Raw genomic sequence first — 21,685 nt, 5'->3', positions numbered from 1 at the left:
AGCCACAGCGCCGCTTTCACCTTTCTGGTGGTTCATTGGAGATAAGAGTCTCCTGGGCTTTCCTGCCTGGGCTGGCTTTGAACTGCGATCCTCGGCTCTCAGTCTCCAGAGTAGCTAGGAGGACGGGCGTAAGCCACCCGTGCTGCCTGGCCATGGTTTATATTGTCACGGCAGGGCAGGGGTGCTATTGGCCCGGAGCGGGGAGGCCCAGGGAGAGCCAACACCTCTCAATGTAATTCTCCCCCTCCCCCAAGCCAAGAACCGCCCCCCCCACTATTTTGAGGGGCTGCGGTAAGGGAGGGAGGCAAGGTGGGCCCGGGAGCTTCACCGACTCCTGGGCTTGGCAGCAACACTGACGGGGCAGAGCTGGGTCATTGGTTCAGATTCCTCTCCCCGACCTGTTCTCACCCCCCCCCCCCCCCAAAGGAGGCTGATTCCCCTCCTCCGAGAGCGCTGGGTTTAGTGACTCACGTCGAATGAGCAAAGCAGAACGGAAGGCGCGTGCTCATCACGCGCACGCTGGCGGTCTCTCTGGCGAGGCCCCGTGGCCAGGACCAGAGGCAGCCGGTGGGGGGGGGCACCCCAGCCCGCGGCTCTGCAGCCCCCTGGAGACCCCGAGCCGGAACTCGGAGCCCATCCGTGCCTGGACTCCTGGTCTACAAAAGCCACAAGGCAACGAACTGGCTCGTTTCAGCCTCCACCCGTGAGTCTCTGGACAGCGAATTCGATCTGCAGCGCCTCCACGGGCTCCTCTGGGTAACGGGGAGGAGGACAGTGGAATCGACGTCACGGAAGGGCGAGGATTTGCGAATGAATGAATGCAGTACACAGTAGGTGCCCCGTCCGTGTGGGTTGTAACTGGTTATTGGTAAGAGAACGATCTCCAGTTAGGAAGGCCAGGGAGGAAGGGGAGCGGGGCTGAGTGGAAGGCGATGGGAATCAACGCCTGGCCGTTTGGCAGTTGCTACCAACCCAAACTCCGTGTCAGAGGCAGGATGGCTTCCGGTCCTGGGTGATCGAGGGAACTGAGCTTCAGAGAGAAACCTTCTGCATGGTGTAGGGATTGCACATAGCCAAGCATCCTGCTTTTCCTAGGAAACTCTGACGGCCGTTTGGAATCTCCCACACACTAGATGTGGCTGCAAGAAGCCTCTCCGATGATTGGCTTAGAGAACCTTAGAAAACCTCCCCCGACTCATTCCCCCCCCCCCCCCCCCGAGTCATGGGGCTTGAACTCTGGGCTTGGGCGCTGTCCCTGAGCTCTTCAGCTCAAGGCTGGCGCTCTACCACTTTGAGCCACAGCGCCACTTCCGGTGTTCTGAGTAGTTAATTGGAGATAAGAGTAGTAGGGACTTTCCTGCCTGGGCTGGCTTTGAACCGAAAGTCTCCAGAGCTCAGCCTCCTGAGTAGCTAGGATTACAGGAGTGAGCCACCGGTGCCCAGCTCCAAGTCATTTTTGAAGTGGAGTGACTGTCTTTCTTTTTTTTTTGGCCAGTCCTGAGCACTGTCCCTGGCGAGCCACAGCGCCGCTTCTGGCCGTTTTCTGTATATGTGGTGCTGGGGAATCGAACCTAGGGCCTCGTGTATCCGAGGCAGGCACTCTTGCCACTAGGCTATATCCCCAGCCCCTAAGTGGAGTGACTGTCTTTCTTGACATCGCTAGGAACACTGTTCTGCACAGACGGCTCGTCTTCAGCTGTTGTTTCTCTGTCTGTGTTGTGGGATGGAAGGTGGTAAAGTTCTCGCTCGTGCAGCGGTCCTGAGGCTTCTCGGGGCGGTTCCGAGGGGCAGCTGGGCGTGGTTCGTGAGGGCCTGCTGAGCGCTGCCTGTGTCTGCTTCCAAGGCCGGGGCGGTTGGCGCGCACCCCTGTTCCAAGGCCAGGGCAGTCGATCCATTACGCTTGGAAGAGTACAAGGCTTAGCTCCCGCTTACCTACTTAGCCGGATCAGAGATCTCAGTATGACAAACAGACCAGGAAGCATTATTTTATAGCATGTGGTATAGGAAGAGGGAAGGTGTTTCCAAGTCCAGCATAAAACGGAAAGCCCAGGAAGGAACGTATCCATAGATTTCACCACATAAATTACAAGTAATTTACAGTAAAAATATCAGTAATCCCTGTGCTGGTGGCTCACACCTGTAATCCTAGCTACCCAGGAGGCTGAGATCTGAGGATCTGAGGTCCAAAACCTCAGGAAAGGGCAGGAAAGTTTGTGAGGCTCTTATCTTCAATTAATCACAGAAAGAGCTGGAAATGGCGCTGTGGCTCAAGTGGTAGACGCTAGCCTTGAGCTCAAAGGGGCTCAGGGACAGCACCCACACCTAGAGTTTGAACTCCAGGACTGGCACAAAAATTTACTAAATATAGAAATTGGTAAGACAAAGGACAGACAATGAAAGACATTTGCATGACATTCGACAGTGGTCTGACTTCCTTTATATAAAGCCAGGCTTTACAAGTCAATGAGAAAAAGATACAAAATCCCTAAGAAAAGCAGGTGAGAAGCAGTGAAAAAAATACTAATAAGTACCCTGAGATGTGCTCAGTGATCCTAAGGAACATACGTGACACCTAGCTCCTGTTTATCTCACTGGCAACAATGACCAAGTCGTTCATAGCCTGTATTCAAGGATATTCACCTGTGCATGCTTGTCTGCAAATATCACAACTATGTATGGCAACTGGGCAATGTCTTTAAGCATAAAACATGTGCTGGTAGCTCAAGCCTGTAATCCTAGCTATTCAGGAGGCTGAGATCTGAGGACCATTGTTTGAAACCATCATGGGCAGCAAAGCCTGTGAGACTCTCATTTCCAATTAACCACCGAAAGGAACAGGAAGTGGAGCTGTGGCTCAAGTAGTAGAGCGCTAGCCTTGAGCCAAAAAACTCAGGGACAGTGCCCACGTCCTGAGTTCAAATCCTAGGATCAGTGTACATGTGTGCACGTACACACACACATACGCATATGCACATCCCCCCATCCTATCCGTCTTATTTCCAAGATTCCATTCCATGGAATCGAAAGAGGTTGATTTAAAAAGCAAGCAGCTCTTTAAGATACTCTTTCATAGAGCACTAGTGCACGAGTGATCACACACCTGTAAGATGGAATGCTATTTTAGAGTTTAAAAAGACCTAATCACACACACACACACACACACACACACACACACACACACACACACTTGAATTCTATGCTTCTGTTAGAGAGAATGACATTGCCCCATTCGTAAAGAAATGGAAAGACTTGGAAAAAAATCATACTAAGTGAAGTGAGCTGGATCCAAAGAAACACAGATTTCAAGGGTTCCCTCATTAATAATTAACATATGTCTAGGATAGTCCTAGCAGAGGATCACAGTGGTTCAATAGCTATGTACATATGACCACAGAAGATGAAGCTAAGTGAAATGAATTTCAAGTTATGGAAATAAGTGGTTTATCAGTATTATTTTTTTAACATACCATGTGAAATTCTTTCATTTTTTTTCTTTTATTTATCTTCCTATGGTTTAGCCCCTGTTGTCACTGTTTTTGATTTTGGTATCCTGGGTATTGTATATATGTTTGTCTGTATTAGGCAAGGGAAAGGGAACATCAAAATGATGAGACAAAGGATAAAAGGCGAACCAATGCAACAGCAATAGTTACAAGACAGTATGCTGTAAACCAACTGTATAACTGGGGGGAGGGGATTGGGAAGATGGGAGAAAAATGAGGGAGGGGATAACAAGTTGGACAAGAATTTTACTCACTACCTTAGGTACGTAACTGTAACCCCTCTTTCTATCATCTTGGCAATAAAAATTTTTTTTAAAGACCTAATCAGCTGGGTGTTGGTGGCTCACTCCCGTATTGCTAGCTACTCAGAAGGTTGAGACCTGAGGATCACGGTTTGAAGCCAGCCCAAGCAGAAAAGTCCGTGAGACTCATCTCCAATGGACCACCAAAAAGCCAGAAGTGGCGCTGGTGCTCAAGTGGTAGAATGCCGGTATTCTGTGAAAAGGACAAGCAAGGGTATGAGGCTCTGAGTTCAAGTCCCAGTTCTGGCACATACATACACGTACACAGAAGAACTCGTCAGTGTGCGAAGAGCGTCGTATGTATTACATTTGGAAGCCATCAGCCCTGAGCAAAGATGCCTGCTCCGGTCTGTCTTCCCCAAGTGCGACTAAGTACTAAAGCCCGCATCCACATGCTTGGAGAAGGAAGAATACTTCTGGAAAACCATTCCAGTGATAGTGAGCATTGGTTCTGCTGGGTGGAGGAGCAGATGCCTTTGGAGGCTATGGTTTCATGGTGGGTTCTTTTATGCCATTTGAATGCAAGTCCTATTTTTAATGTAAAAACACTGGAATTACAATAAATAAACGGGGAACAAGAAATCCATTTTCCTCCATCAGCGAAGACACTTGGCTCTGGGCTCTCTGCCACAGTTCTAATACACAGCTGATGACAGTGACAGGCAAAATTTAAGGCCAAGCGGGGATTCATCTCCCTGCCAAGCTGGCTGCGTTGGGGGGGGGAAGGTAGCTTTGAACCTGGTGTTCCTGACTCGTGACCTCCTCTGGCTGTGTCCCCTCCGTGTGAGGTGCTAACCAGAGCTCCCAGGGGAACGGAGACATGCAGCTTGGGTTAGGGTCTCAGCTCACCTGCACCAGGACCCAGGACCCGGTTGGGGGAGGGAGAAGGGGAGGGGGCGTGGCATAGGTAAATGAGCGCAGGGCAGGGGCCCGGCGGCCTAAGGCCTGCAAACTCCAGCTCCTGAGGGATGCCAGATGCAGCTTGTTTCTGCTAAGAGTAAGGCCGGGGGGAGGGGGGGGGGCGCAGAAGGGACTGTGTGTCCTCGCCGGCTAGCACCAGGACTGCCAGGAGGGAGGGGCCCCTCTCCCAGGCGCTGGCCTGTAGCGGTTGGGCCCAATAGCACCCAGCACCCAAGGTTCCTGGAAAAGGTCCCCTGGGTTGAGGGCCCTCTCAGAACTCAGTGCAATGGCGCCCAGCCCTTGGAGGACGTGGCCGTGGTTTGGGCTTCTCTGCCTTGATTTATAGCTCTGAGCGTTTTTTCGCCCCCAGGGGGAATTGCGAATGGCTTCTCTCTGCACTCAATGTGCTGGCTTCCCCGAACTCATGTCCTTTTTTATTTGCTGCTTCTACTCTAATCCGCCTTAGGAAGCTAGCCAACTGGACTTGTTAGGATTTCTCATTAGAAAAGAAGAGATGAAGGCCACGCCTACTTTCCTCTCGTTTTTATGTACTATGCCGAAGTCTTGGGATGTTTCCTGCATCTTTTGCGGTTGCGTTTGGGTGTGCTAAGTTGCGTTCTGGAATCCACGTGGATCAAGTTGCCAGATAAAGAAGCAACCGATGGCTGAAACATTCCAGTGTCCTATTTATTATGTGTTTGGTCAGCGTGGCTGACTTGAAGGCTTGTTTCATTGGGCCCCATTGCCCAAGATGGGAGATGTCCTGTGGTCTGACATGAGGTATAAAGCACATAACTAAGAAACAGAGACCTGGCCAGTCAGCCTTTCGTTTAGCAGATACACACATGCACACACACACATCTCCTTGTGCCGGTCCTGGGGCTTGAACTCATGGCTTAGATGCTGTTCCTGAGCTTTTCTTGCTCTAAGCTAGCACTCTACCACTTGAGCCACAGCTCCGCTTCTGTTTTGTTTTGTTTTTTTTTCCCCCCCTGGGTAATTGGAGATGAGAGTCTTATAGACTTTTCCTGCTCGGGCTGGCTTTGAACTACAGTCCTCAGATCTCGGCCTCCTGAGCGGCTAGGATTACAGGCGTGAGCCACCTTTGCTTAGCTTTAGCTGATGGTTTTAAGGGCCTGGCAGACAGTGATTTCTCTCTGTTTCTCTGAGGATAATTTCTGGGCTAAGTTGTAACATAGTTGAATTATACATGATGGAGTTCCCAGCTCATCTCATTGAGATTGCAGCTAAGAAAGAACTGTCAGCTAATCACCAGGATAAGCACTTTTTTTTCTGTCATTTCACAGGTGAGTAAAACACTGAGTGTGGGAGCTATGACAACATTTAAAAAAATTGTCTACCTCGTTTCAGATCCGTTCCGAGCTCTTTGATATCCTCTCATCTAATCATACCTGCAAACAGGCTGGGCTAGGGTGTTATCAGGAGCAGGACCTGTGGTCCAGGGAAATCAAGACGCAGCCCAAGGGTGAGCCCATCATTCCTCAGCCCCGTGCAACAAGGACAGCATCACTCCTGGCCGTCCTTGCCTGTGGCAGGGGCTCTGATGGCCCCGGGTGGGAAGGGGAGTCGGGGGTTAGATGAGTAACCAAGGTGATTTGCCAACGAAACCTGTCTGTGAAGATGCTTGGCTGGAACTGAGACTTGGTTGCTTGGTATTTTCACGTAGTTCTGTTAGTTTGGAAAAGCAATGATGGGTGGACGTGTTGGCTGAAGAATTCCATCTAAAGAAAGCATAATGGAGCCGGGCACCGGTAGCTCACACCTGTCATTCTAGCTACTCAGGAGGCTGAGATCTGAGGATCGTGGTTCAAAGACAGCTCAGGCAGGAATGTCTGTCAAACTCTTATTTCCAGAAAGAAAGAAAGAAAGAGAGAGAGAGAAAAAAAAACAGAGAAAGAAAGAAAAGGAACAGGAAGGAAGGAAGAAAGGAAGGAAGGGATGGAGAGAGAAAAGAGAAAACAAGAGTGGATGCAAAGGAAAGCCAACTTCAACAATTGTCCTCCTTCCCTTTGGTGCAGGACAAACTAGGGTCAGGAAGGAAAAATGGACTTGTAGGCACAAAGCCAATGACTAGCACAGGTATAAGAGTTTTGTGGGACACACTTGAAATTTTCAGCACAAGATTAAGTATTTAATCAAATGCAAGTATAAAATCAAAGACAAGTATAAAATCAAACGTAAGTATAAGACCTAATAAAATTATACATTACATTTGATTTGGAAGGCTCAATCTAAATTTGTAATTTCTTTTCTTTTTATACATGCATTTTCGAACTCTTTATTCTCAAAGAGCTAAAAACAATGACATGGGGGAGAAGTGAGCTCTCATGACCCTGCGATTATTATCTCTAAATACCGTGGCTATCACTGTATCTCATCTGAGTACCCTGGATACCGTATATACGTGTATTAGAACTAGGGAAGGAAAAGGGAATACCAAAACCGAGAGACAAAGGATAAAAAGACAAACGACTCCAAAAGCAATGCTTACAAAAACATTTGGTGTAAACAACTCTACAACTCATGGTGGGGGGGGGGAGAGGAGAAAGGGGAGGGGGATGGGGGGAATGAGGGAGGAGGTAACAAGTTGGATAAGAAATATACTCACTGCTTTACATATGAAACTGTAACCCATATGTAACTGTACTTCACTTTGCCAATAAAGAAAACAAAGGAAAATAAAAAAAATCTTATTTCCAATTAACCTTAAAAAGCTAGAAGTGGCGCTGTGGCTCAAGTAGTAGAGCGCTACTAGCCTTGAGCAAGAGAAGCTCAGGGAGAGTGCTTTAGCTTGAGTTCAAGCCCCAGGACCAGAACAACAATAAAACAACAACAGAACAATAAAGCTGTAGTATTTGCATGGAACCAGAACACGTTTCTCTCCCTTAGGCAATGTTAATCCTTGGTGAATATTTGCTACACTGTGTTGTTTAGAGAATAAGAAGAAAAAGGTCTGTACATGCTCAGGACAGACGCGTCTTTTTTCTGAATGCTTCCTAGACATGGAGAAGGGTGGAAGCCGCGGACCACAGGGTGACAGCACTGGCCTTGAGCTGCTTACGCCCCGCGGCCTCGGTGGGCCAGTGGGTGCCCCGGCGGCTCTGGGCCCGTGGCCCTCGGTGGCACCGCTGCCCAGGTCTGCACTTAGCAAACCTCAAGACTGTTCGTCCTGAGTCCTAAGGTGATTTTTCTGAATTTTGGGGTCAGAACCATAGTTCCCAAGAGTCCCACGGGGAAGGACTAGCCTCTGGCGGTGTTTGGGATGCACACATGAATTAAATTCAAGCCTTACCCTTTCTCAAACCAACCAACCAACCACCCAACCAACCCAAGGGCACAATGATCAAAGCAACGGATTGCTGGATGAGATTTCAGGCCGCTTTTCAATTCCGATCTAAGCCAGCCCAAGTGTGGTGTGTATGGTTTGTGTGGTGTGTGTGTGTGTGTGTGTGTGTGTGTGTGTGCAGGCTGTGTGGTGTGTGTATCTGTGTGTGTGTGTGTGTTGGGGTGGAGCCTGAGAGTACAAGTGTGCCAGTGTGTAGAGCTACCATGAGGACCTTTGCCCGGGTTCCCGGCTCCCCCCAAGTTGCCCAGGGCGCATGTCCGGATGGCAGGGATATCACTGGGGGGATCACTCAGGGGGTTAAGGTGAGAGGCCTCTTCCTCCCCCTCCCGCAGTTGGGGGGGCGCGTCTCAAGTCATATCCTGCAGTCCTGACGCGCTGGCTTGGCCCAGCCTGCATGGAGCCCGTTAGCTGTGGTGGGCAGGTGGTGGGGGCCCTCCCGGGATGAGCGGCACGGAGGCCTCCTGGAGTCCCCTGGAGTCCCGCTCTGCCCTCACTGTGTCGGGGCCGGTGCCACCCCGGGATCCGCTCTGCCTCCTGCTCACCGACGGCGGTCTCTGCTTCAGCGTTGGTCTGGTTTTGGCGTGAGTCACAAATCCGGTAGGGCCGGGGGTGGGGTGGGGTGGGGGGGGGGAGAGTGGGATTCCCTGGGGACACTGGGCTGGGGAGGGATCTGCAGACAGCAGCGGCGAGGTGTGCGGCCCACCCGCGTGCAAGAGCACCACGGTCCCGAAGTGTCAAAAGACTCGTCTGGCACCGGTAGATCCACTCTGAGAAGTGCTCCGTGCAGTTGGGTTCTGGCTGCAGTGGAATGCGATATTCCCATCCTCCCTCGAGGGCCAAAGTGATGCCCACTCCCATTCCATGAGGGGGTTTCGGCGGACCCGCCCTCTGCTCTTGAGCGTGTATGTGTATCTATCTATATCTATATATATATGATATCATACTTATAATATATGACATGCATTATATAGCATGCATTATGTGTAACATGTTACATAATATATTTAGAATAGCATATATAACATCTGCTGTGTATTATATGTAATATATGTTACATTACATATATTACAATATGTAATATATGTTATATATTTTCCATAATATATACTTAATATGTAATACACAGTGACATATGTCACTATATATAGTGATATGTGTAGCATATATGTAACACACATATAACAATATCACACAGACATACACACACACACACACACACACACACTTCAGAATATTTTCCAAGCAGGGTGGGGTGTGTGTACAGCTGCTTGGTTGGAAGCACATGGAAGACCAGAGTAGCCTCATCCGCGGGCCTAGACCTAGTCCTGTTGTCATAAGCCGTAAGAATCACACCCCATCCCGAGCCTTATTTTATCAGAAAAGTCTAGAATGTAATGGCGGTGTGGGGTCAATCTGAATGCGGTGTCGAGTAGATCCCGGTTCGTGTGACATGCTGTACGTCGTCTTTTGGGTCCGAGAGACCTTTTTGATTCACTGGTCCAGACTTTTGCTCTCCTCCAAATACAGAGTTTCCATCTCACCTAGAGTGAATCAAGAGGGCAAGGGAGCGTTTCCAGTTCCTGCCCCCCTCCCGGATCTGCCCCGGCCTCTTCTCAGAGGTCTGTACTCGCAGACAGCACAGAGTCCTGGGCGTCAAGTGCCCTTCCCATGCATCCCATCCTTACGATCGGGTAGAGCAACGACGAGAACGTATAAACACAGAGTCGCCAGCATGATGACCGCTGTGCTTGGCGGCCCTTATTAGTGAAAACAGCGGTTGCTCCAACGCAACGGCTCCATTGCGGAACAGTCTGATGGTCACCAAGATGGCGGTGAGAGGCGGGCGGGCGGGCGGGTGGCGAGGACTCAATGGAGGCAGTGGACAGAGGCGCAGCTCCCCTCCCTGTCAGGAGGGGGGTGGGTGAGGAAGCCAGTTCATCGCAGCCCTACGCAGAGCACTCGAGCGAGCCCTCCCGAGCCGCTGATGGCTGCTCTTTTCTGTTGTCTGCTTTCGGACTGCCGTTGGCCACGAGTGTCTGAAACCGTGGCGAGGGGGAGGCACAAAACGCACCCACTGGCGTCCAGAGATGGCCCGGCGAGAGCCCGAATGGCTGACGTTGCTTTGCTCAAACAAATGGCAAGTTAAAGTTCCAACAAGAGGGCCAGAGTAGATAACTTTTTACTCAGTATAGTAGGGAAGTGCCGTGTTTTACACAAGTCTTTATTTGGGTTGTGAATAGGCAGGAAAAGATAGCTCTGTAAGTGAGCTTCTAGAAATAATCCTGTCTATGTGCCATTTTGTTTCCTAGCTTAAAAAAAGAAATAATGGATACAAAGAAACGCTCCCGTCAGATTTTCTGTTTTGACAGCCACGAGTCCCATTTGGAAATCCATCAGATGCTCATTTAGGTGTCACCGCGTCTCTCTGCGATCGATGGGACCAAGGGCAGTGTGGAGAGCGTGTCCCTGCCCTGGAACACGGCACTGAGGTTTCGAGTGGGCAGGGAGTGTCTCCGGGTCTGGTGTTGGAGGCATCGTCCCAGGGCTGGAGGTGACATGGGCATTTAGGAGGCAGGGGCAGGAGGTTATCTGGTCGCCGAGGGTGTGTTTCTGAAGGCTATTGTAGGGTGGAGAGCCCCTTTCTGTCTCTGATTAACCTCCTGGTTTATGAGGAAGAAAGTGCCACATGACTGGCGTGAGGGGGAGGGGAGGGGAGAGGGGGAGGAGAAGGAAGGGTGGGAGGGGGGGTGTCCCATCAGATCCCGAGGTTAGAGGGCGGCGGGCAGCTTAGGAAGTGACTCTTGTCTTCTGCAGTTTCAGGGGTCGCAGTAGGGCCTCCAGCTCTCGGTGGTGGGGGCATGGAGGGGAGACATCTGGCAACTTTAGATATTTAGTGATGGCGAAAACCTCCTGTCCCTCTGTTCTCTGTTGTTGCTTTGCTTGGTCCACAAAGGATGCGAGCATCTTACAAAAGGCATGGACTAAACTGTGCCCCCTCCCTGGAAGTGTGTGTGTGTGTGTGTGTGTGTGTGTGTGTGTGTGTGTGTGTGTGTGTGGTATGTGTGCCAGTCCTGGGGTTTGAACTCACAGCCTGGGCACTGTCCCTGAGATTCTCTCTCTCAAGGCTAGCTCTGCGCCGCTTCTGGCTTCTGAGTCGTTTGTCACAGATGAGAGTCTCAAGGCCCTTCCTGCCGGAGCTGGCTTTGAACGGCAGTTTTCAGATCTCAGCCTCCTGACGGGGGTGAGCCACCCCTGTCACCCTGTCACCGGCGCCCTGTCACAGTGAGATTTATTTTTTTTTTTTTTGGGAGGGGAATGACTTTCTGCACAATTTCCCCAAGATGCTGTGGTGAGGGCGGGTCATTTACTGCGTGGCGCAGGTGGCTCGGTGACCCGTCTCCCGGCTTCAGTGCCAGCGCAGGAAGGGCTCTTGGCGTTCAGCACCTGCAAACCCCAACGAGGCCGGGACTAAGAACGGGCACTTGGTGGAGGAGAGCCGGGAAGTGCTGAGAGGTGGGAGCCCTCCCACCAGAGGAAACAAAGCAAGGGAAAAGAGGCGGGGGCGGGGGGGGGGAGTGTACACTCCCCGAAGAGGAGCCCTCCTGTCCTTTTCATCTTCTGGAAGAGGCGCGGTTGGTAACGGCGCTGCTCACGGATGGATCTCTGCTTTGGGGCGGAAGTTCGACTTCAGCTCTCCGAAAGGTCGGGAAACCTCGGCTTCCCATCATGCTTGCACTCAGGAAGAAAACACATGCAAGGGGTCTCCTCTCCCGCACGTGTGTGCGCTGCCCGGGGACGTGTGTGTGCACACGTGTGCACGCGTGCGTGTGCGGGGTGTGGGCTGGGATGAGGCCCGGTTCCCACCCCACCCCGGTGCTCCTCTTTCCGCCCATCGCCCACGGCTGCTCCCTGGCTCTGTGGCGCAGCCCGCGGAGACGGCCAGGCCGGGTGCCGTGGCTCACGCCTGTAATCCCAGCTACAGCCGCCACCCTCGCCGGCCTCCGCGCCACCATCGTTCTCGCGGCGCTTGTTGACAGGGAGCTCAGCGTTGAGGTCGATTCTCCCTCTCGACGTGAAGCTTCGGTTTTCCTCCCCGAAGGGCTCGTCAGCGGCCCGTTGGGTGAACTTCGAGTCCCACTTGGCGGACGCCCTGGGCCACTTTAGACGTGGTCAGCTGAGTTCTGCTCAGTCACGGGACGCCCCTGCCCCGGTGGAGCCTTGAACCCAGGCCAGCCCTAGCCCTGGTTCCGAGGAGACTCGGCGTCATTAGCTGTGCAGAGCCGGTCCCTGTCACCCGGTCCCCGGGGTGCCGGGTAGAGAGCTGGGCCGGTCACCAACCCGTGAGCACCGCTGGCTGTCAGTGTGGGCTGAGTTCAGACCCGCGGACCCTCGGGCGGGCCTTTCCCAGCTAGTCCCTTCTGGAGAGACAGCAGAGGCAAAGGGGGGGGGGTACAGGGGACTTCAGAGCTAAACCTCAGCCTGGTCGCGTCACCTCCCCCTGCCCTTGGGCCAAGTCCTACCTAGGAGTCAGCTTCCTCATGTAATGCTTGGGGAGAGTGTCTATCTTTCCACTTGTTCTGAGCATCAAGGAAAGTCCTACCCAGCCCCTAGTAAGTAGACAAAGGAGAAGGGCAGGGAGAGAGAAGGCGGAACCCACCCACCCTCTGAACGCGGGGTGGGGTGGGGTGGGGTACGTCTGATCCTCAATGGAGCTCCTTTGTGCAGCTGAGTGCATGGAGTCTTTTTTTTTTTTTTTTTTTTACAGGAACAAGTATGATTCCTGCTTTCCAGAGTGGAACCCCCCCCCCCCCCCCAAAACCAAACTTGTGATAAATGAAGGAATGTGATAGTCCCAGCCACATGGAAAGCTGAGAGTAGAATGTCCCCTTATCCAGGCGGAGAGAATTCACCTCCTGGGAGTCTGGTGTGCTGATCACAGACAACGGCCATCCGGCCCATGTGACGTCTCGTAGCAGGCAAGGAAGGTTAGATCTCACCACCGCAACCAACCACCCAAGTCCCTGCCTTCACCCAATGGGGAGGTGCCTCTCGGCGCGGCTCCTTGTCCCGCCTGTGCCTTAGCCAGGGGGTTGCTGTCTGAGCCAGTCAAGGGTCAGGGGTCGTGGTGTGAGAACTCCCCACTGGCTGGCGGAGTTCCCCCTCCGCGATGCCGACCCCGTACCCTTCCCTCCGTAGGACCTTCCGTTTCAGCTCTGGGTGCAGGTCTTCTAAACCGCTAGGAGGCCGGGGAGAGTCAGTTACGGCTCTCAGACATTCGTGCCGAGTCCCTGTGGGAGAAAGATGTTTTCCTCGTCCACCGTCGGGCGCTGCGGTCTGATGCGGGGTGATTAACGCGCCGAGAGCAGGGGTGGGGTGTTGTGCCATTTCTCTATTCTCCCCGCAGGAGAGTGGCATGTCCTCACGGGGCTGCTCTGTCAGGCTGCATCCTGCGGTAAACAGGATGTGAACAGAGCTGCAGCCGACGTGAAGTGAAGGAGAAATAAGACTTTGCTCTCTAAAGCCCTGGTTGCTGTTTGTTACCGCAGCATAACATAGCCAAGGCAGACAGATACTGTATTTTTACTTGTAAACAGATACAGTATTCTTCCTCCCTCCCTTTCTTTCTCTTTCCTTCCTTCCTTCCCTCCCTCTCCCTCTCTTCTTCTCTTCCCTGTTTCTTCCTTCCTTCCTTTTTTTTTTTTGTCAGTCCTGGGGTTTGAACTCAGGGCCTAGGCACTGTCCCTGAGTCTCTGTGCTCAAGGCTAGCTAGCTCTCTAACACTTGAGCCACAGCTCCCCTTCTGGGTTTTTCTGAGTAGTTTATTGGGTAAGAGTCTCATGGATTTTCCTGTCTGTGCTGGCTTCAAACCCCGATCCTCACATCTCAGCTTCCTGAGTGGCTAGGCTCACAGGCACGAGCCAGCAGTGCCGGGCTCAGTATCCTTACGTTGTAAGCAAGGAAGGAGTGATGAAATTGGCTGTCCAGAAAATCCTGTGCGTCCCTCCACCTTGTGGAAATAGGCCCAGACACTAGAGCAGAGCTATCTGTGAGTGAAACGTTATCTAGTTAATAGTTAAAAAATGGGTTTTCAAAATAAGGACGCCAGAGGATTGCTCAAAGTTCGTAAGGGCTCTACGGATGAGGAGAGAGAGAGAGAGAGAGAGAGAGAGAGAGAGAGAGAGAGAGAGAGAGAGAGAGAGAGAGAGAGAGAGGCCTAGGGTTTGAACTCAGGACCTTGGTGCTGTCCCTGAGCTTCTTTTGCTCAAGGGCACTGCTCTGCCACTTGTGCCACAGCTTTGCTTTCGGCTTTTTCTGAGTAGTTTATTGGATCCAAGAGTCTCGTGGACTTTCGTGCATTGGCTGGCTTTGAACCATGATCCTCAGATTTCAGCCCTCTGAGTAGCTGGGATTACCGGCGTGAGCCACTGGTGCCTGGCCTTACATGCCTTTTTTTTGTGTGTGTGTGTGTGGGTAGCCATCTCTGATTCTTACTGAGTCTTATTCTAGTTGCGTTGCATGGCCTGTTTAGAGAACAACTGATTTTTCTGGTACTTCTGTCTTAATAATGAGTTATTTTGTATACTATTCTGAATTTTTTACAACCACAGTTACATGGGAACCTTAATGTCTTCTAAACTATGGTACTCTAAATGCCTCTGGATTATGGGAAATATATGGTAGCGTCATGTATTCCATCTCATGCAGTTTCCCTGAAGTGATACTGGGAGAGTTTAGGACTGTCCAGGCAGCCACAGACTGTTAGGCCATTAGCAAACCAGAACACAGGGTCCCCGATGCTGGAGCAATGGACATCAGATTTTACTCAGCTAATTACTTTACTGGGATAGGTGATATCGAGGTGGACATTTTGGAAGGAAGCTTTGGGTTTGGAGCCTTCCTTCCTTCCTTCCTTCCTTCCTTCCTTCCTTCCTTCCTTCCTTCCTTCCTTCCTTCCTTCCCTCCCTCCCTCCCTCCCTCCCTTCCTTCCCTCCTTTCCTCCCTCCCTCCTTCCCTCCTTCCCTCCCTCCCTCATTTTCTTTCCTTCTTTCACAGTTTGGGAGTTTAAACCCAGGGTTTTACGCTTGCTAGGCTGGTGCTTTACTACTTGAGCCATACCTTCAGCTCTGTGTTTTGCTGGTTATTGTGGAGATAGGGTCTTGAGATCTTTACCACCCGGGGGGTGGGGGGCCCTCCAATAATTCTGCTCTCAGCCTTCTGGAGCCAGGATGATTACAGGTGTGAGCTAGTTGGGGATTTCTAGATGTTAGTGGATGGTAGGTTTTGAGCAAGGAAATAGTCACATCTTTGATTTTTTTTTTTTTTAACGAATCACTCCTTACAGAGACTTACAGATACCTCAGAGAAGATTTTCCGCCCCAGTTCGTAGCATTTCAGATCGTATCGGCTAAGGGTGTCCCAGGCTGGGGAGTTTCGGTGACCGCTCTTGAAAGGAAAATGGGGATAGTAGCTTGCCACTGGGGGGATTAGCAGCCACATATCAAACGGGGAGAAAACAAGATGTGAGCTCTGTATTCTCTGAATAATTATTGCTTAGAAACAGCTTAAGAGCACAGCAGTGTTAACCTCAACCGGGTCATCCTCGCAGAATCGAATCTGCCCCCGTGAGGGCCGAGTGACGGTGCAATCACAGCAAAGGAAAACGGCACCTGGAAACCAGACACGGCGTTCACTCGGCATCTCCCGGGGGCCTCCCTGCACGCCGTGCTCAGTAACCACACTGGTTCCACGGGGCTGCTATGTTTACTATGTGGTCATTTAAAATTCATGCGGATCGATCGCATTGGGAAGGCAAGCAGGGAGCTTGGAATTATTGGAGGCAAATTCATGCCAGTTGTCTGCACGTTTTCCGGGTACGTTTCTCCTCTACAGGGCATTCACCAGTGACCAGCAGCGGTGATTCAGAGCACAGAGACGGGAGGGCCAAGCGCCAGCCGCAGCCCTGCCCCTCAGCTTCCTTCCCCGCGACCCCAGCCGCTGCACCGGCCCTGGGATCTGCTCCCTCATTCTCACCTAAGAGCTGGGGGAAGCTGCTTTCCACTTCAGGCCCAGGATTCGAATCTGTCTGTGTGTAAGCAGTGCCACACCAGCGAGGCTTGGCAGGAGGAAGGGCAGCTCGTCTTTCCCCACCTCTGGGCTTTCCTGGCCTTCTTCTTGGTCACTCATTCACAGTACACCGAGGGGTCTGCACATTCTTTTCTCTTAGCATCTAGAATTCCTCCAGACGCCTCGGTCCTCAGGGTCTCAAGCCCCTCATGAAACGTGGTGTAGAGTGTGCCTATAAACCTACACGCATTCTCCCACGGATAGGAAGTCATCTCGGGGCGACTTGTAAGAGCCAGTGCAGTGTGGATGCTGGGTAGATAATGGCTGGACCTCCACGGCTTAGGGAGTCACTGATAAGAAGGTCTCTAAGTTCAGCACAAGTACTTCCAGTCGTTTTGAGTCCACAAAGGCAGAACCCATAGGTTCAGAAGCTCACTTCAGGGCGGTAGCTAGTCAGCATCACTGTCTTTTATCTTCCATTTTCCTCGGTTTTCTAATCAGTATGTAAGTCTTTCAGACTCTCTCTCTTTCTCTCTCTATGTCTGTCTCTCTTTTGGTGCCAGCCCTGGAGCTTGAACTCAGGGTTAAATCACAGTCCCTGAGCTTTTTTTTTGGCCAGTCCTGGGCCTTGGACTCAGGGCCTGAGCACTGTCCCTGGCTTCTTCCTGCTCAAGGCTAGCACTCTGCCACCTGAGCCACAGCGCCCCTTCTGGCCGTTTTCTATATATGTGGGGGAATCGAACTGAGAGCTTCATGTGTAGGAGGCAGGCACTCTACCACTAGGCCATATTCCCAGCCAGTCCCTGAGCTTTTTTGCTCAAGGCTAGCACCCTACCACTTGCTTCCAAATCACAGTCCTCAGATCTCGGCTTCCGGAGTAGCTAGGATTACAGATGTGAGCAACTATAGAACTTCTCTTTTTAGAAAAAGAAAGGTACAGGGAAAAAAAAAGAGAAAGCCAAGTACTGATGGCTCAGGACTGTGATCTCAGCTACTCAGGAGGCTGAGATCTGAGTGATTATGGTTGGAAGCCACCTGGGACAGAAAAGTCCATGAAACTCTTATTTCCAACTAATCAGCAACAAGCCAGAAGTGGAGCTGTGACTCATGTGTAAAGGGCCAGCTAGCCATGAATGAGAAAGCTAGGGGATAGCACCCAGGCCCTGAGTTTAAGCCTCAGTACTGACATAAAAAAATCATATGGCATGAATCACAATGCGTTATATTCATAAATTACTTTGTTACACCTACTTAAAGAAAATAAAAAAGAGAAAAATTGTACGGAAGGGGAATTTACAGATGGAGAGACTTAATGAGATGTGATCTTTTTATAGAGTTTAGCCCCTCCCCCCCCTTTTTTTTTGCTGGTCCTGGGAGTTGAACTCTGGGCCTGGGTGCTGTCTCTGAGCTCCTTTTGCTCAAGGCTTAGCACTGTACCACTTGAGCCACAGCGCCCCTTCTGGCTTTTTCTGTGATTAATTAGAGCTAAGCGGCTCACAGATGTTCCTGCCTGGGCTGACTTTGAACTGAGATCCTCAGATTTCTGCCTCCTGAGTAGCTAGGATGACAGGCGTGAGCCACCAGCGCCCAGGCCAACAGAGCTTATCCTTACGACTAAGCGGATTGTAAATCCAAACAGACCCAAAACGATGACGTTGATGAGCTAATTGGCAGCTTGAACACTTAATAGATACTGGATCTTAGGAAGTCACTGAAAATCATTCTAGCTGTGGTGACTGAACCAGAGTACTTTAAAGAAGGACTTACCTTTCGGGGACCGGTATTAAAATACTCGCAGGTGAAATGCTGTGACACGGGAGAAAGTGAGTAAATAGCTGTAGATGACAGATGACACGTTTGGTCCTGAAGTGACAAATGACAGGTCTTGGGGGGGGGTGGTGGTGGTGGTGGTGGTGGTGGTTGGGCGGAGTGTTAATGGTTCTATCCACTCTGTTTTTGTCTCAGTTGTATACATTTCATATTATAAAGAGTGAGAACACCCCCAAAGGTTTGGGGTGCCGGGTGGCTGCCCCCCCCCGCCTGGAGGCCCACCCGCCCTCCGTAAATACCCGTCTCTACGCGTGCTCTACCGTTTTCACGCGCGTTCGCCGCAGCTGCTGTGCACGTTGGTTTGCGTCGATGGGCACCCTGCTGTAAACATCAGCTATCTCCAAATTGCCCACGTCGGGGGAGAGCACCCAGGACCCCTTCAAAAATGCATTCGCGGACGAGACGCGGCCGGTTCGGCAGGGTCGGGGTGGCCTGTGCCAGAACCTTCCAGGGTTTGATTCGTTTTCAAAAATCGAATCACGTAACTGGAAAGTTCTGGAGGGGTCGCCTCAGCCGTCCCTTTGACTTGGGCAGGGCGAGGCTGACACCGTCCCGGGAACGTGGCTCTGTCCCTCATGGGGGCGCGCCTGTTTTCAGTGAATCCTTTCGGGGGGGGGACAGGAAGGCGGTCTGGGCTCCGGGTGTCCACCGGGGGTGGGGGGGCTCAGGCTCAGGTTCTAATGGTGGAGGTGGAGTCGGCAGTGCAGCCCTGCTAGCGCAGCTGCCCGAGCTGACGCTCTGCCCAGCGGCTGGCTGAGAGCTAATGAGGAAGCCGGAGCCGCGCTGCTGGCTCTCATGGCTTCTGATGTCCGGCCCTGCGTGATAGTGGACAGTGAGATCCTTGTGCATTAGTTCTCTTCGTGCCTTTGCCTCGTATTTGCTTTTCTTGTGGCGTTGATACAGTAAAGCCTGTTCAATGCCCCTACATCCCATTTGCGGTTTCCCATTCACAGAGAAGTATCCCTCGAAAGCCTAAGGGATGAGTTATTCCGAGGCGCTAAACTGTACTGAATTGTTGCTAGAAGAAAAGGACAAGACGTGTCCAGTTTCCAGATTCCTCCAGAACTTTCTAGAATATCCCTCCTCCTCTACTTTTTCAGAAATTAGAAAATGATTTTAAAAAAAAGTCAAATGAAGCATGACTGCCTTTTCTCAGGCACAGAGGCGACAGTTTTCATTTTGCCTTTTGGCAGCTCCCCAGGTTGTTATTATTATTATTATTATTATTATTATTATTATTTTGCAGCCGGGGCTTCCTGTGAGGTAGTGCGCAGCCGGACAGCGGGGGGCCTGCGTGTGAGGTGGGGTCAACCCCAGGAACCAGAGGCGTTGTTTCTTGAGGCCAGAGACCCAACGGTGGTAAGATCTGCCCACAGCCCTGCCTCGGGTCCTAACGGGAACCTGCCATCCCCAGTGGTCAGCGGAGGCGGCCCGAGCCGGACGGCAACACTTCAGGGAACCACTAGGGGGCGCCGGCGTCCCTGCACTCACACAGGCTGGGGGGGAAAACCACCCAATTCCTGGGCTTCCAAAGAGAGCGCTCCTTCCTCCTCCTTCCCGCCCCCTCCCTCCCTCCTCCTCCTCTCCCCCTCACTCCTTGCCTCTTCTTCCCTTCTCCTCTCCGTCGTCCTTATTCTCTCTCCTTTCTTTTTCCTCCCCTCTCTCTCCCTCCTCCTTTCCACCCCCTCTCCTTTCTCTCCTCTCCCTCTTTCTCTTTCTCTCCTCTCTGTCCTCCTCTCTTCCCCCTCTCCTGTTTTTCCTCCCAGCAGCCTCCCTTCCTCTCCTCTGTCCTTTCCTTCTTCCCTTTTTTTCCTGCTCCTATCCACCCCCCCCACCCCAATTGCCTGGGAGAATACACACACACACACACACACACACACGCACACACGCACACACACACACACATGCTTAAGGTACCGAGCTGTGTTTACACCTGCATCGGTCGTTTAGTATTTCATCAGAGTTACAATTCAAATCACAGGGAAGCATCCTTTTACTACGAGGGGCGGACGGGAACCAGTGAGGAAGAGTTTTATCCTAGCACCATGTTACTGCCTGACACCAGCTTCCGGGGCTCATTTTTACATCCCAAGCACATAGTGCAGTCTCGGGGTAGGATAGCTATAGACTGGCCCCTTCATATTCACGCGGGGCCTCCCTGATGGTCCCCCGAACTGTGGATGCCCAGGTCCCTCATCTAAAGCACGGTCCCTCCACCCCCCCGCCCTCCTTCCCAGGTTAGTCTCTGTGTAAGCGCCGCGCAGAGAGGCTGATGAAGAACGGAGCCACGCCGATGGGCCCAGGAACGGCAGGGAGAGGCCAGTCACTGTTGAGGTCGATTCTTTTAAGGGTAGCGTAGGCCCCTGGGTGGTGGACTCTGCCAATGTGATGCCCTGGAAAGCCGTTCAGGTGAGGTCCACGTTCTCATTGCCCCAGGGAAAGGAAAGGCCCTGGATTCACCGAGCTCTGCAGACAAGCTTGACTTACACTCGCAAGATCTGTTGCACTTGAAACATGTATTGTAGCCGGGCCCCCGTCGTCCTAGCTACTCTGGAGGCTGAGGTCTGAGGACTGCCGTTCAACGCCAGCCTGGGCAGGGAAGTCCGTGACACTCTTCTCTCCACGTAACCGCCGCGAGGCTGCAAGGGGCGCTGCGGCTCCAGCGGCAGAGCGCTAGCCTCGAGCAGAAGAGCTCAGGGACAGCGCCCGGGGCCCCGCGTTCAAGCCCTAGGACCGCTAAAAGAATATCACAAAAATGTGTGCTGCTGTCAGCACGTCGGGGCTCTACTGTGTGCCACGTTTACGGATCGAGCCCGGGCGGGGTGTCCTGGCTCCCGGGAGGCGCAGCCGGCGGGAGGATGCCCGGGGAGAGACCTGGGGGGCAATGGAGAGCGCTCTGGGTTCAGACAGCAGATCACCTCCGCGCACGCGCACTCGCGACGAGCGTGCACCGCAGGAAGATCCACCGGACCGCGGGGCGCGGGGGAGCGGCGCCCCACGTCCTCTCCTCCTCGGCTGCTGCGTCTCGCCCGGTCGGCAGCGCCACGTCTGCAAAGACACCGCTGGATACGAGAGGAGGACTCACCCGCGCCCGACCGACTCGAGGCCCCGGAGAGAGGGGCGGGAGGAAAGTTTTATTAAAACAGTTTTTCAGGCCCTTCCCCCCTCCTCTGGAACGGCTTAATTTCCTCCCTCTGGCTTAGTAATAAATAACCTAAGTGTGTTAACGAGCCACGTGTGCAGGCTACTTAGAAACGTGTCAGGGACGGATCAGATTTGAACTTAATATCTGCACGGTGAAATATCTGCACGGTGAAGAAAAAGAAAAAGGAAAGGGAAAAAAGAAAAGGGAAGAGAGCCAGGTGCCGGCGGCTCACACCTGCCGTTCTAGCCGCTCACGAGGCTGAGACCTGAGGACTGCGGTTCGCAGTCAGCCTAGGCAGCAAAGTCCACGAGACTCTTAGCTTCCATGAACCACCCAAACAATAACCAGAAGTGGAGGTGTGGCTCAAGGGGTAGAGCGCCGGCTTTGAGTTGGAAAAGCCACCAGTAGTCATTGGCACACCACACACACACACACAAGCACACACACACACGCACGCCCGCACACACGCACGGGAGTCGCTGGATTCTCAAGGACTCCACGAACAAAGAAGCACAGAGTTTCCCGAAGGAGGTGATGGTGTCCAGGGTGACCCAGGCATCATGCATCGAGCGCC

General features: G+C 52.3%; 1 protein-coding gene across 1 annotated transcript in view; it reads right to left on the bottom strand.

Annotated features, from left to right (window-relative positions):
• Positions 1-21,685, bottom strand: part of Kcnj6 (potassium inwardly rectifying channel subfamily J member 6) — a 32,561-nt gene that overhangs the window by 9,884 nt on the left and 992 nt on the right. The window lies entirely within an intron of this gene.

This window comes from Perognathus longimembris, chromosome 5 (assembly GCF_023159225.1).
Source record: "Perognathus longimembris pacificus isolate PPM17 chromosome 5, ASM2315922v1, whole genome shotgun sequence".
Taxonomy (NCBI): Eukaryota; Metazoa; Chordata; class Mammalia; order Rodentia; family Heteromyidae; genus Perognathus; species Perognathus longimembris.
The sequence above is the reverse complement of the archived record's forward strand: the minus strand, read 5'-3'. Positions and strand labels throughout refer to the sequence as shown.